This window comes from Coffea arabica, chromosome 3e (genome assembly GCF_036785885.1).
Source record: "Coffea arabica cultivar ET-39 chromosome 3e, Coffea Arabica ET-39 HiFi, whole genome shotgun sequence".
NCBI lineage: Eukaryota > Viridiplantae > Streptophyta > Magnoliopsida > Gentianales > Rubiaceae > Coffea > Coffea arabica.
Window position 1 is genome coordinate 17,059,792 of NC_092315.1, and position 10,486 is coordinate 17,070,277.

At 33.8% G+C, this 10,486-nt stretch overlaps 1 long non-coding RNA gene across 1 annotated transcript; it reads left to right on the forward strand.

The window, feature by feature from the left end:
* Window positions 1-5,816: 5,816 nt before the first annotated feature.
* On the forward strand, window positions 5,817-6,781 carry LOC140038679 (uncharacterized). Its single transcript, XR_011842247.1, has 2 exons — window positions 5,817-5,962; window positions 6,486-6,781. It is a non-coding gene; the product is annotated as an uncharacterized lncRNA (long non-coding RNA).
* Window positions 6,782-10,486: the final 3,705 nt, after the last annotated feature.

Genomic DNA, 10,486 nt, shown 5'->3' on the forward strand with positions numbered 1-10,486 from the left:
CATGGATTAGAGGTGTCATCGAATTCCACTCTAAACCTCAGAAACTAACCTATATAGCTTGTCCAAATTGTAATCATCCAAACAATTATATACGTAAGCAGAAAATTATATGCATCTACTATCAAGCAAGCATTGATCTCCAACCTAGGTACTTATAAATAGTATATTGTATTTAAATTAACCAGTCTATGACTGGTATCACATTTATATTTGTTTACTAATTCCAAGGCTTGCATTTTAATTGCGATCACGGATTCAACTGGAACCTTATATGCTAATGCCATGTCATTTGAAGCTGAAAGACTGACTAATTTTTCAACTGTTGAACTCTATTATTTATAGATGGAGGTAATTAATTATGATTTCTTCTTGTGTAACAACTGTTTCCTTCTATTTTTTCAGGAGCTTATATTACTTTCTTTTTCTATCTCCACCAAAACATATATTTAACTCATCATCTGATGACTCTGCTGCATGGCAAGATGCTTATATGCTACATCAAGCCTTCTCCTTCCACATTTAGGCTCATCAGATATGCAACTCATTAAATAATCACTTCCTACACTATGGATGAAGGTCTAATTGACAACCTCAACATAAACAATCTCAACATTAACGACTGATAATCTACATATTGTATTTTCTTACTTATATGTTTGCTACAATATTTTTTTACTCATAACTTTGCTACATCAATGGCCTGTTATGTCCTTTATTATACTTTTCAATTTCAATTTAGCTTATTGACCAAAACTGGGCATGCCACTCTTTGAATTATATGCGCGGTGAACGCCTCCTAGTAATGTATAAGGATATATTGCCTTGTCTCTTTCTTATCACGATGTACCAACATGGAGAAGGGGGTGGCAGGTAGGATGACTTACCCCTAAGATTTTTAAATTCCTAATCCCTGGCATTGTAATTAGGAGAAAATAACGAATTAATCACGACAAATACCATAATGTTCAAATTTATTTTATTATTTTTAATGAACTTGAAATTGTGCTTAACATTAGATTGTTGATTTACAGAGCCAAACTTAAATGAGTTTTAATCTAATCAAATTAAATTTGAAGTCGAGTAGGTTAAACTTTTTTACTTGTAAATTTCACTTTTATGCTAATAGAATCATGTTCAAGTTGGGTTTGACAATTTATCAAATACAACATGCTGTTTAAGTTTGTTTTGAGTGGTTGGTGAAGCTAAGCTCGAATAAGTTCTTACTGAGTCGAAATCGATTCGAATATCAAGTAATTTAGTTTTTTTTTTATCTTTTATTGGGGTATTAAGTGAATCCTAAGCAAAATTAGTAAGCGAATCCTTTTCAATCTTGGTTTTCGCCACCTAGCAATATGTTTTAAGGTCAAACTTGGCACTCCCTCCTCATATACGTGTCCAAGTTTTGCCTCACCACCCGCTGATGGGGCTCCAAAAGTTCAATTTAGTGCAATTTTGCCCTTTGGTTTAACTGATTTGAAAAAATGGTGTAGTAAAAAAAAGTATATACGGTATACCTAAATCAGAATATGGTGTAATACAAAATAAAAGGATCATTTTATCTCCAAAATAGAGTAAAATACAACTTGTAATGTCTCGGATCCATTCAAATTCTCATACTCATTGTCAACCCCTCCCCTTCTTCAATTCTCGCTTTTTTCCCTCCTGTCCTCCATCAATATCTTTCAAACATTTTGTGATTGACTCGGTCAGCATGACTTTAATCAATGGTAACTTCTTTGTAAGTCTTCGAAAATAATGGGAAAGGTAGGACTAAATGGAACGTGGAAATTATTTAGAGAGTACCAACCCACAAGGAAGACAAAAGGTCTTCCTTTTTTTTGGTAAAAGTCAGTTTTCGTGGATTTGGCACAAAGGTCTTCTTGTCCTGTGTCTTCATCCTTCCCTTTTTCAAGTCTTCTCTATTTTAGATTGGAACGCTTGAGATCCAATGGTCCAAAGACTTGCAAGTCAAGATGAGGACCAATCCTAGTCCTTAACATATAAGGATGTCTTGTCTCGTACTCTCGTATCTTTCTTATCACGATGCACTAACGTGGGGAAATTGGTGGCGGGAATTAGGGGATTAAACGAATTTAATCTAATGGAACATTTTAATATTTAAACTTATTTTATTAATTTTAATGAATTTGAAACTATGCTTAATGTTGGCTTGTTTATTTACAAGTACATTATAGATGGATTTTTATCTAATCAAGCTCAAATCGAGTTCGAGTAGATCAAACTTTTTTACATATAAATTTCACTTGTATGCTAATAGAACTAAGTTTGAGTCGTATTTGATAATTTACCAAACACAAAATTTTATTTAGGTTTGGTTTGAATAGTTTGTGAAACCAAATTCAAATCATTCTTATCAATCCAAAGTTAATTCGAATATCAAGTAATCTAGTTCATTTTTTAGTCTTTATTAGTGTATTATTGCTTTTCAAGTAAATACTTACTAAGCTAAACTCGATTCAAATATTAAGTGCTTTAGTTTTATCAACTGGCAATATATTTAAAATCAAACTTGGCCCTCACTAGTGTTGTAAGTGTCCAATATCCACCCACCCAACCCCCCCCCCCCCCAACAAAAAAATGCCGCCCAACTCATCCCATCATACTCATTGCCAACACTTCCCCTTCTTCAATTCTCCCCTTTTCCCTTCTTGCCCTCCATCAATGTCTTTCAAACATTTCATGATTGACTCTGTCATCATGACTTTAAGCAATGGTAATTTCTTTTATAAGTCTTAAAAATGATGGGAAAAGTGGGATCAAAAGGAACATGGAGATTACTTAGAGAGAATCCATGATTATCCCTACTATACAGGGAAGACTCAAAGGTCTTCTTGTTCTGTCCCTTTATCCTTCCCTTTATTGACCATTTTTATCTTCTATGACTAATTTTTCTTAATGAATATATAGAAAAGGGTAACTTGAGTATCTCTAGGAGATGAGCAGTAATTACCTGATATCTAAACCACAATCAGTCTTTGTAGATTGGGCTATTTATGTTGTAGTTCAATATTGGATGAGAAGTGAGATTAATTTTGGCCAAAATTAGGAGAAGCATTTCAAGAAGTTTTGGACTAATTATTTTGATGGATTCTAAAACTTTATTAGCCCAAAAAGTTCAAGAATGTCCAAGATAAATTGTTCATAGAAAAATACAAACACAAAATAGTGGGAATACATATCATGAAAGAAATTAATTTTGTTTCAAGAATCATTTCTAGTATTCAAATGTTGATCATTTTATATCCTATATTAACACAAATTATATTTGCTTCACAAAAATGGAAGAAACTTGAAAGCTTATCACGCATATAACATGCGAGCATTCATAATCAATGAGCAACATAAGTTCCTCTACACTGGGTAATTGAAAAAAATGCTAAAAAAAAAAAAGAAAAACACAAAACATAAATTAACATTCCACTAAGCTAGTTGGATGTGTATGTTTTTCAAAAACATACAGTAAAATTTTGGGTAAAAAATAAAAAAGCCCCCTGTGGTTAACCTAATACACAGAAAAGCCCCCCATGGTTTCAAATATACAACACGACCCCTCATGCTTTGAACTAAATTATAAAGGTGACGGAATCCGTTAAACTTAACGGAAATGACTTATTGGAACCTAAAAAAAAATTTTTATGCCTAATTTTTATCAAATATACCTATTCTACCCCTTAACCCTCAATTATCTCTACTTAGAGAATAAAACAAATGATTTTTTTGAGCTGTCTTTTGCTTAATTATATCAGTGCATTTTGGTCATTTCATCCATTTCCGTTAAGTTTAACGGATTCCGTCACCTTTACAATTTACTTCAAAGCATGAGGGGTCGTGTTGTATATTTTGAAACCATGGAGGGCTTTTCTATATATTAGGTTAACCACAGGGGACTTTTTTGTTTTTTACCCTAAAATTTTTCAAAAACACCCCTAAAAACAGCTAATCCAAATAGACCAGTCTTTTTGTCAATAACTGCACTCAAAAACTACTAGACAAACTAAAGGAGTTTACTTGGAAAAAAAAAGTCCAAGTTATGGACTAGTTAAAATATGAACTTTGATTTACAAGGAGATAATAAAAGCAGATCAAAGACCATTAAGACTGAAGACAATTTCATAGAATTATTACTTTCAAGGATTATAATATTACGACACATTTCCAAAACCTTGCTTTGCCCCCTATAAACTCTATTAGCTACGCAAATTTTATTTTTACATAGAATACATGCTCTGCATCATATCATCTTCTGCTGATGCCTGATTGTGCTATGCAGGGGGAAAAAAGTGAGGCACTGCAGTCTGCATTTAATAGGAGGCAAGAAACCTGCAAAAACTCAAAAACATCATCCAAGTTCTACATATGTGATGCATCTATTAATTTAACAAGGAAAGAAATGATTAAGAGACTCATATCGCCCCGGTTAATCACAAACAAGTTACTTAGATGGTTCACGAGTTGATATCAACCTGGAAATAAAGAGCATTGTTGGCCTACATTGAGGATCAGCGTGTAGACATTCTCTTGCAAGTTTGAAAATGGATATTAGGATCTTTTCAGTTTCTTGATTGGGATATCGAAGTCTTCTGTCGACCAAGTCTTTCAGTTCTACATCTTCATGATTTGAAGACATCACATTAGCAGTCAAGTGTCCGGGATGCTTTCCTTTGATTATTTCCATTGTCAGGACCCCAAAACTATAAACATCACACTTTTCGTTAACTTTCATTGTGTAGGCAAATTCTGCAAGATAAAGTTGGGAAACCATAATATGTGATTACAGTTGCACTTGGAAAAATTCACCAGCGGGTAAAAATTTATCTTGTCGACAAAAGAAAAAAGAGTAAAAATAATGTTAGGATACAACACCCATGCTTGTTTTTGCACAAATTTGAGGTTGGGCCCCTGTTGGCAAAGGTCCAATGGACTTCTGAGTCAAGATAAGGAAATATCCTAGTCTTGCAAAACATGCGGACGTCCACCTCGTTCTTATCACGATGCCTCAACGTAACGAATGGGGTGGCTTGTGGAGCCAGTTAGCCACCTACCTCTAAGATTTTGTAATTCTTCTTGACATTGGAGTTCAGGCTTAAATGAGTCTAATCAATTGGAATATTTTAATATTTAAACTTATTTGTTTATAAATTAAGTTTAATCTTGACTTATTTATTTATCACGTTAAATTTAAACAAGTTTTTATCAAATCAAACTCGAGTCGATTTAGATTAGTTTGAATTTTTAAGAACTTAAATAAGTTTTTGTCGAATTAAACTCAAGTCGAGCTACTTGAGTCCAACTTGAGTAGTTTGAATATTTTACATGTAAGTTTCACTTTTACGATAACTAATATAGGAGTATGTGGGTTGCACATTGTAGGCGCTACATTCTTTTTATACTTGTTCAATTGTTCATTCTCTTGAGATTAATTAAAAGAAAATTTAACTGTTTAAAAGTGATGTTTTGATAACAATCTTCATGTTTAATGACACATATAAAAGATTTTTGCAGTCTTTTTTAACAAAACTTAATTAATTTATGTCCTAGTAAGAATCTTAGAAAAGAAATATAGAAGGAACTTGGAAAATAAAAGAAAAAGAATTTATTGAAGGAAGAAAAAAAAGGAAAAGCTCTTCATTAACATGACAATGAATATGCATGTTGAGCCTCTTACTGTTTAAATATTTTGACTATCAATGGTGTAATTGAAGTACTTTGTGGCATAGATTTTTCTATAAGTAGAGATCAATCTATACCAGCTTTCTCATCCTTCACAAAACCAGTTTTCAATGCATAACTTTTCAATCTATTCCAGCTTTCTCATCCTTCACAAAATCAGTTTTCAATACATAAATTTTCCTCGAGCAAAAATGGGTTCCAAGGCACTTCTTTTCTTTTGCATCTCCGTGGCTGTAGTTCTAGCAATCAGTTTTCACGTCAGTTAACGATTGTAAGACATTTATTCTCTTATCCATTGTCCTCAATTTGTTCTTATCCAATATCCTCCTAACTTCTCTGAGCTTATGTCTGACATTTATTAACCTAAATTCAGGACCACAAAATTTCAAATTTGTAATTATGTACTAAATTTATCCAGCTTTGGAGTGTTAAGAACCTACTTTAAAGTTTAAATACACCTTCCATAAGGTTTTCATTTAAGCGTACAGCCCTTTACTGGCGTGGGACTTGGGTTGATTTGGATTAATTTACCTATCAATAGGTAGTATTTAAAAATCACTGATTTTGACTTGCATGTCGAAAGACAAATTTTAGACCTGAATATAATATTATTGGTTTGGTATTCTTTAAAACAAAAAACATGGAACACATTAGTCCAAAAAACATGAATTTCAAATTGTATGATCCCAGTGCCCAGATGAGTTTTTTGACAAGGTCATTCCCAGATTACGTTAATGAACGTGCATGCTTTATTATCCTCAATGCAGCCACACTTATGAATCCTCACTATGTAGGGAATCCTCACTATGTAGGGGATCCTGGAGGAGGAGGCGGAGGGAACTATGGAGGTTGGGGCTATGGAGGAGGTGGTGGCGGACGCTATGGGGGATATCCTGGTCAAGCTGTGGATGCTGAGCCTTAGAACTAATAAAGCCTGCTTCAAGCAAGGCTATTTTGAAGTGAAAACACAAATAAGAGCAGGATTAGTCATCATGTATTTGAAGTATGTGAAGTTTTTTCTTTTCTTTTTTTTTTGGATGTGATGGCCCAAAAATTAGTAACGTGTTATTATTTCAAATTGAGAACAAAACCAAGGCTATTTTTTGGTTGGTGTATATCATTATCAAATTGCTTTGTTCCCTTTTTTTTTTTTTGGTAAGTTTAAGCGTTAATTCCCATTTGTACCCTTTAACTGTGGCCTGCTCCTACTTGCATTCGTAAACTTTAAAGTGGGACACTTAATTAACTCCCTTAATTACAAAATCTATGCCACTTAACTACAATATTTGACAGAATGTAGAAAAGAAAACTAACAAATAAGTTGCCACATTTTGTTTACTAATTATTATAACTAAAATAATCTAAATTTACTGAGGACATAATTGTAAATTCATGAGACCAAAAAGGAAAAGGAATAGAAAAAAGCCACTTAATTCTTCAAAAAAGATAAGTTTTGTTTTTCCCTTTTTCTTTGCTGTTTCTTCTTCTTCCTCCTTCTTTTTTCATTTTCTTCGTCTTTCTTCATTTTCTTTCTCTCAAACTCAAAAGAAAGATCCAGACTCCAATCTCCAAACTCTTAGATTGAATGACGAACCCACTTAAAAAAATCTGGCTATACCATCTTATCAGCTTCAGTTTCCAATCTCTAAAAGGTAACATAAAATTTCTTATCTCTAGGAATTGAAGACATAAGTGGTGTCTTGCCAGCCATAATAGACCGAGACTTTAAGGGGAAGCTTTATACTTTTTAATACAATTATTTAAGTCTGATTTGCTGAAGAGCTTCTTGAGATCCGACCTGACAAGATGAAATATTGCTCTGGTTCAATTCACAAAGATGAAGCCGGTTTGACGAGGCAACAACAAGCACTGGTTCAAAGTAACCGGAATTGCCAATTCCAGCCATATTACTAGAATTGGTTAATGAAAAAAAATCATGGATTTCTGAAAGCTAAAACCAAGGAGACCAAAGCGATTTTATTCTCTAATCAGCAGATTTTATTCACATGACACCCTTTCTGCATCAATTTTGACAGCCATATTCAGTGTTGTATCCTTGTTTTGGTTAAGACTATTTTTAATTGAGAGTTACTAGGTTGAAGAGGTGTTTAACTTATAACTGAAGGTCCCAAGGGGAAGAACAGGTGCTGGTAGATTTGAAGGTAGGGATGGGAGGAGCTGGGTTGTAATTGTCGGCAATGCAGTGGGTGGCATCAAAGTAGTTTGTCTTTGATTTTCTTGTGGGTGCTATTTGCGACAAAATAATTTCTTGGGTTTAGTATTCAGTGATGGAGAAACCTGCATATGCATTCTAGTGTTACATTAATTGATTGAAGCTATTGGTCATGGTGGTAGATCTGGGTTTGGAGAAGAGGAAGAAAAGGAAAGGAAAAAATGGAGAAGGAAGAAAGGGAAAGAAAAAAAAAAGCAAATAGAAAAGGATTATTATCATTTTACCTTCTTAATATTTGGTATCAATTTCCCCTGAAAGTTATTTTTTATCATTTTATCCCCAAGACTAAGGGTCTATTTGATTACATAAAAAAGTGTTGAATCTGAATTTTTTCAGATGTTCAAATGTTTTGAGTGTTTGATAAATGAAAATCTATTTGCTGAACATGTTAAGCAGTACTGAACCTGTGTGTATTTTTTTCAGCACAAGAATCCTAACTGAATGCTTAATTCTGATAAGAATCAATAGAATTATAGAATTACTTCAACTACCTTATCTTATTTACCAAATCTACCCTTGTTTGTTAATTATATTCAAAATTCTTATCTAATTAAACAATCTAATATTCTCTATCTAACGATTTTTAGTTTCTCTTTTCTCCCTTTTTAATGACTTTCACATCTTCTCTATACTGCTCATATAATATATTTCATCATTTATATTAATTTGATTTAAAAATAAATATTGTCATTTTCATATCTAACAAATTTAAACTAATTAAATCATAGATTCTATTTCTTTTTTGAATGAAAGGATATAAGGGCAAAATTATCAAATTAAACTTATTAAGCATTCAGCTATAAATATTTATCAAACAGTATAAATAGGTTTAGTATTAAAATTCAGACATTCATATATTTTTGAGCAAATTATCCGGTTGGCCACTAAACTTTTACGATCGTTGAGTTTTGGTCACTCAACTATTAAAAGTCTGGTTTTGGCCACTAAAATGTATAAAGTTAAGACACAAGGCCATTCTGTTAGATTTAGCCGTTAAGTTCTCTGATCTGTCTGTTCGCACGATTTTCAAGACAAAAGAAAGGGTCAATTTAGGAATAATTTAGTCCAGGCACCATACCGCATCACTTTGTTAGGGATAATTTAGTAGTAGTTGCTACAACGACAACAACAAAGCAGTGAAAGGCAATGGATTGGTCTTCTAATTGAATTAATTTCAATAGAATTGGGCAATAGCGATGTGTCACAGGGTCGGCTGCTGAGTCATTATCACCACCTAGTTTTCAACCATAACCTACACAAGGAGTGCAGATGAACCACCGGCACCCCAAAAACCAAAAACAAAAAAAAAAGAAGAAGAGGGACGATCGATAATAGTGAGATATCCAGTCTTTCAATCTACTATCTATGCTAGCCCAAATTTAATTATTAAGGAACAAAAAAAAAAGAGCAAGATCGGCGAATTTGTTCATGGACTGCTCATCCATTTATGCCCTCACCACCCACCTCTCCCGGACCCTCTTCGGCAACCGCCCGTTTCATCTGAAGTCCAGCTCCCAAACGAGGACCTCGATTCACTCATCTCCGTCACCACTGATCACGACCTCCAGAATATGCTGGAAGAGCACGACTGCATCTCCGCCGTTACATCCCCTACACCATCCTGCATCAGATTATTTCTCTTCCCCATAAAGCCAGAGTCTCCGAGTTCAGCGCTTCTTGATCCGAAAGTTGACTCGTGGTTTTCTGATGCTCTGAATAACACGAAGATTGTTTAGAGGGGTCAGTCTACTGATGCTGCTGGTTTGGGTCAGGGACTAATGGGTTTGGATATTTTGGGTAGATCGGATTGTAATGCAGCCTTGGAGAATCCAGCTGAAAGCATGAGTAATAATGGTGCTGAGGCTAAGGAAATCAGTGGGGCTGTGCCGGAATCGTTGGTATTAGAGAGTAGCTCGTCGTTTGGGTCAACTACTTCTTCAATTTCAATGTCAAATGAAGGCCAGCTGTTGGATCCATTGTGAGGATGGGAGCTTCAGTTTGTTCGAGAGGAAGCTCAGAGTACCCTCCTAAACTTTTTGTTTTTCAAGAGGTGCAAGTGCTATTTTCAACTTCCCATATTGACCCTTTCTTTTGTCTTGGAAATCGTGCGGACAGACAGATCTGAGAACTTAACGGCTAAATCTAACAGAATGGCCTCGTGTCTTAACTTTATACATTTTAGTGACCAAAACCAGACTTTTAATAGTTGAGTGACCAAAACTCAACGATCGTAAAAGTTTAGTGGTCAACCGGATAATTTGCTCTATATTTTTTCAATGCTTAAAATTCAGCAAATTAATTATTTCAGTATTCAGATTTCAGAATTCAGATTCAATTTTATCAAATGGAACCTAAGTGTCAAACTCAACAGAGTTTATTAATTCAAGTGATAAGACATGCTTACCCTTTAAACACTTTATCTCATAAACTATAACCTTATTATTAATTTATCTCATAGAGTAATTTTTAGGCAATTTATCCCACCATTAAATCAACTTAACAAGTTAAAAAACTTATGAAAATAGTATCATTTATTTTGTATAATAAAAATAACAAAAAAAT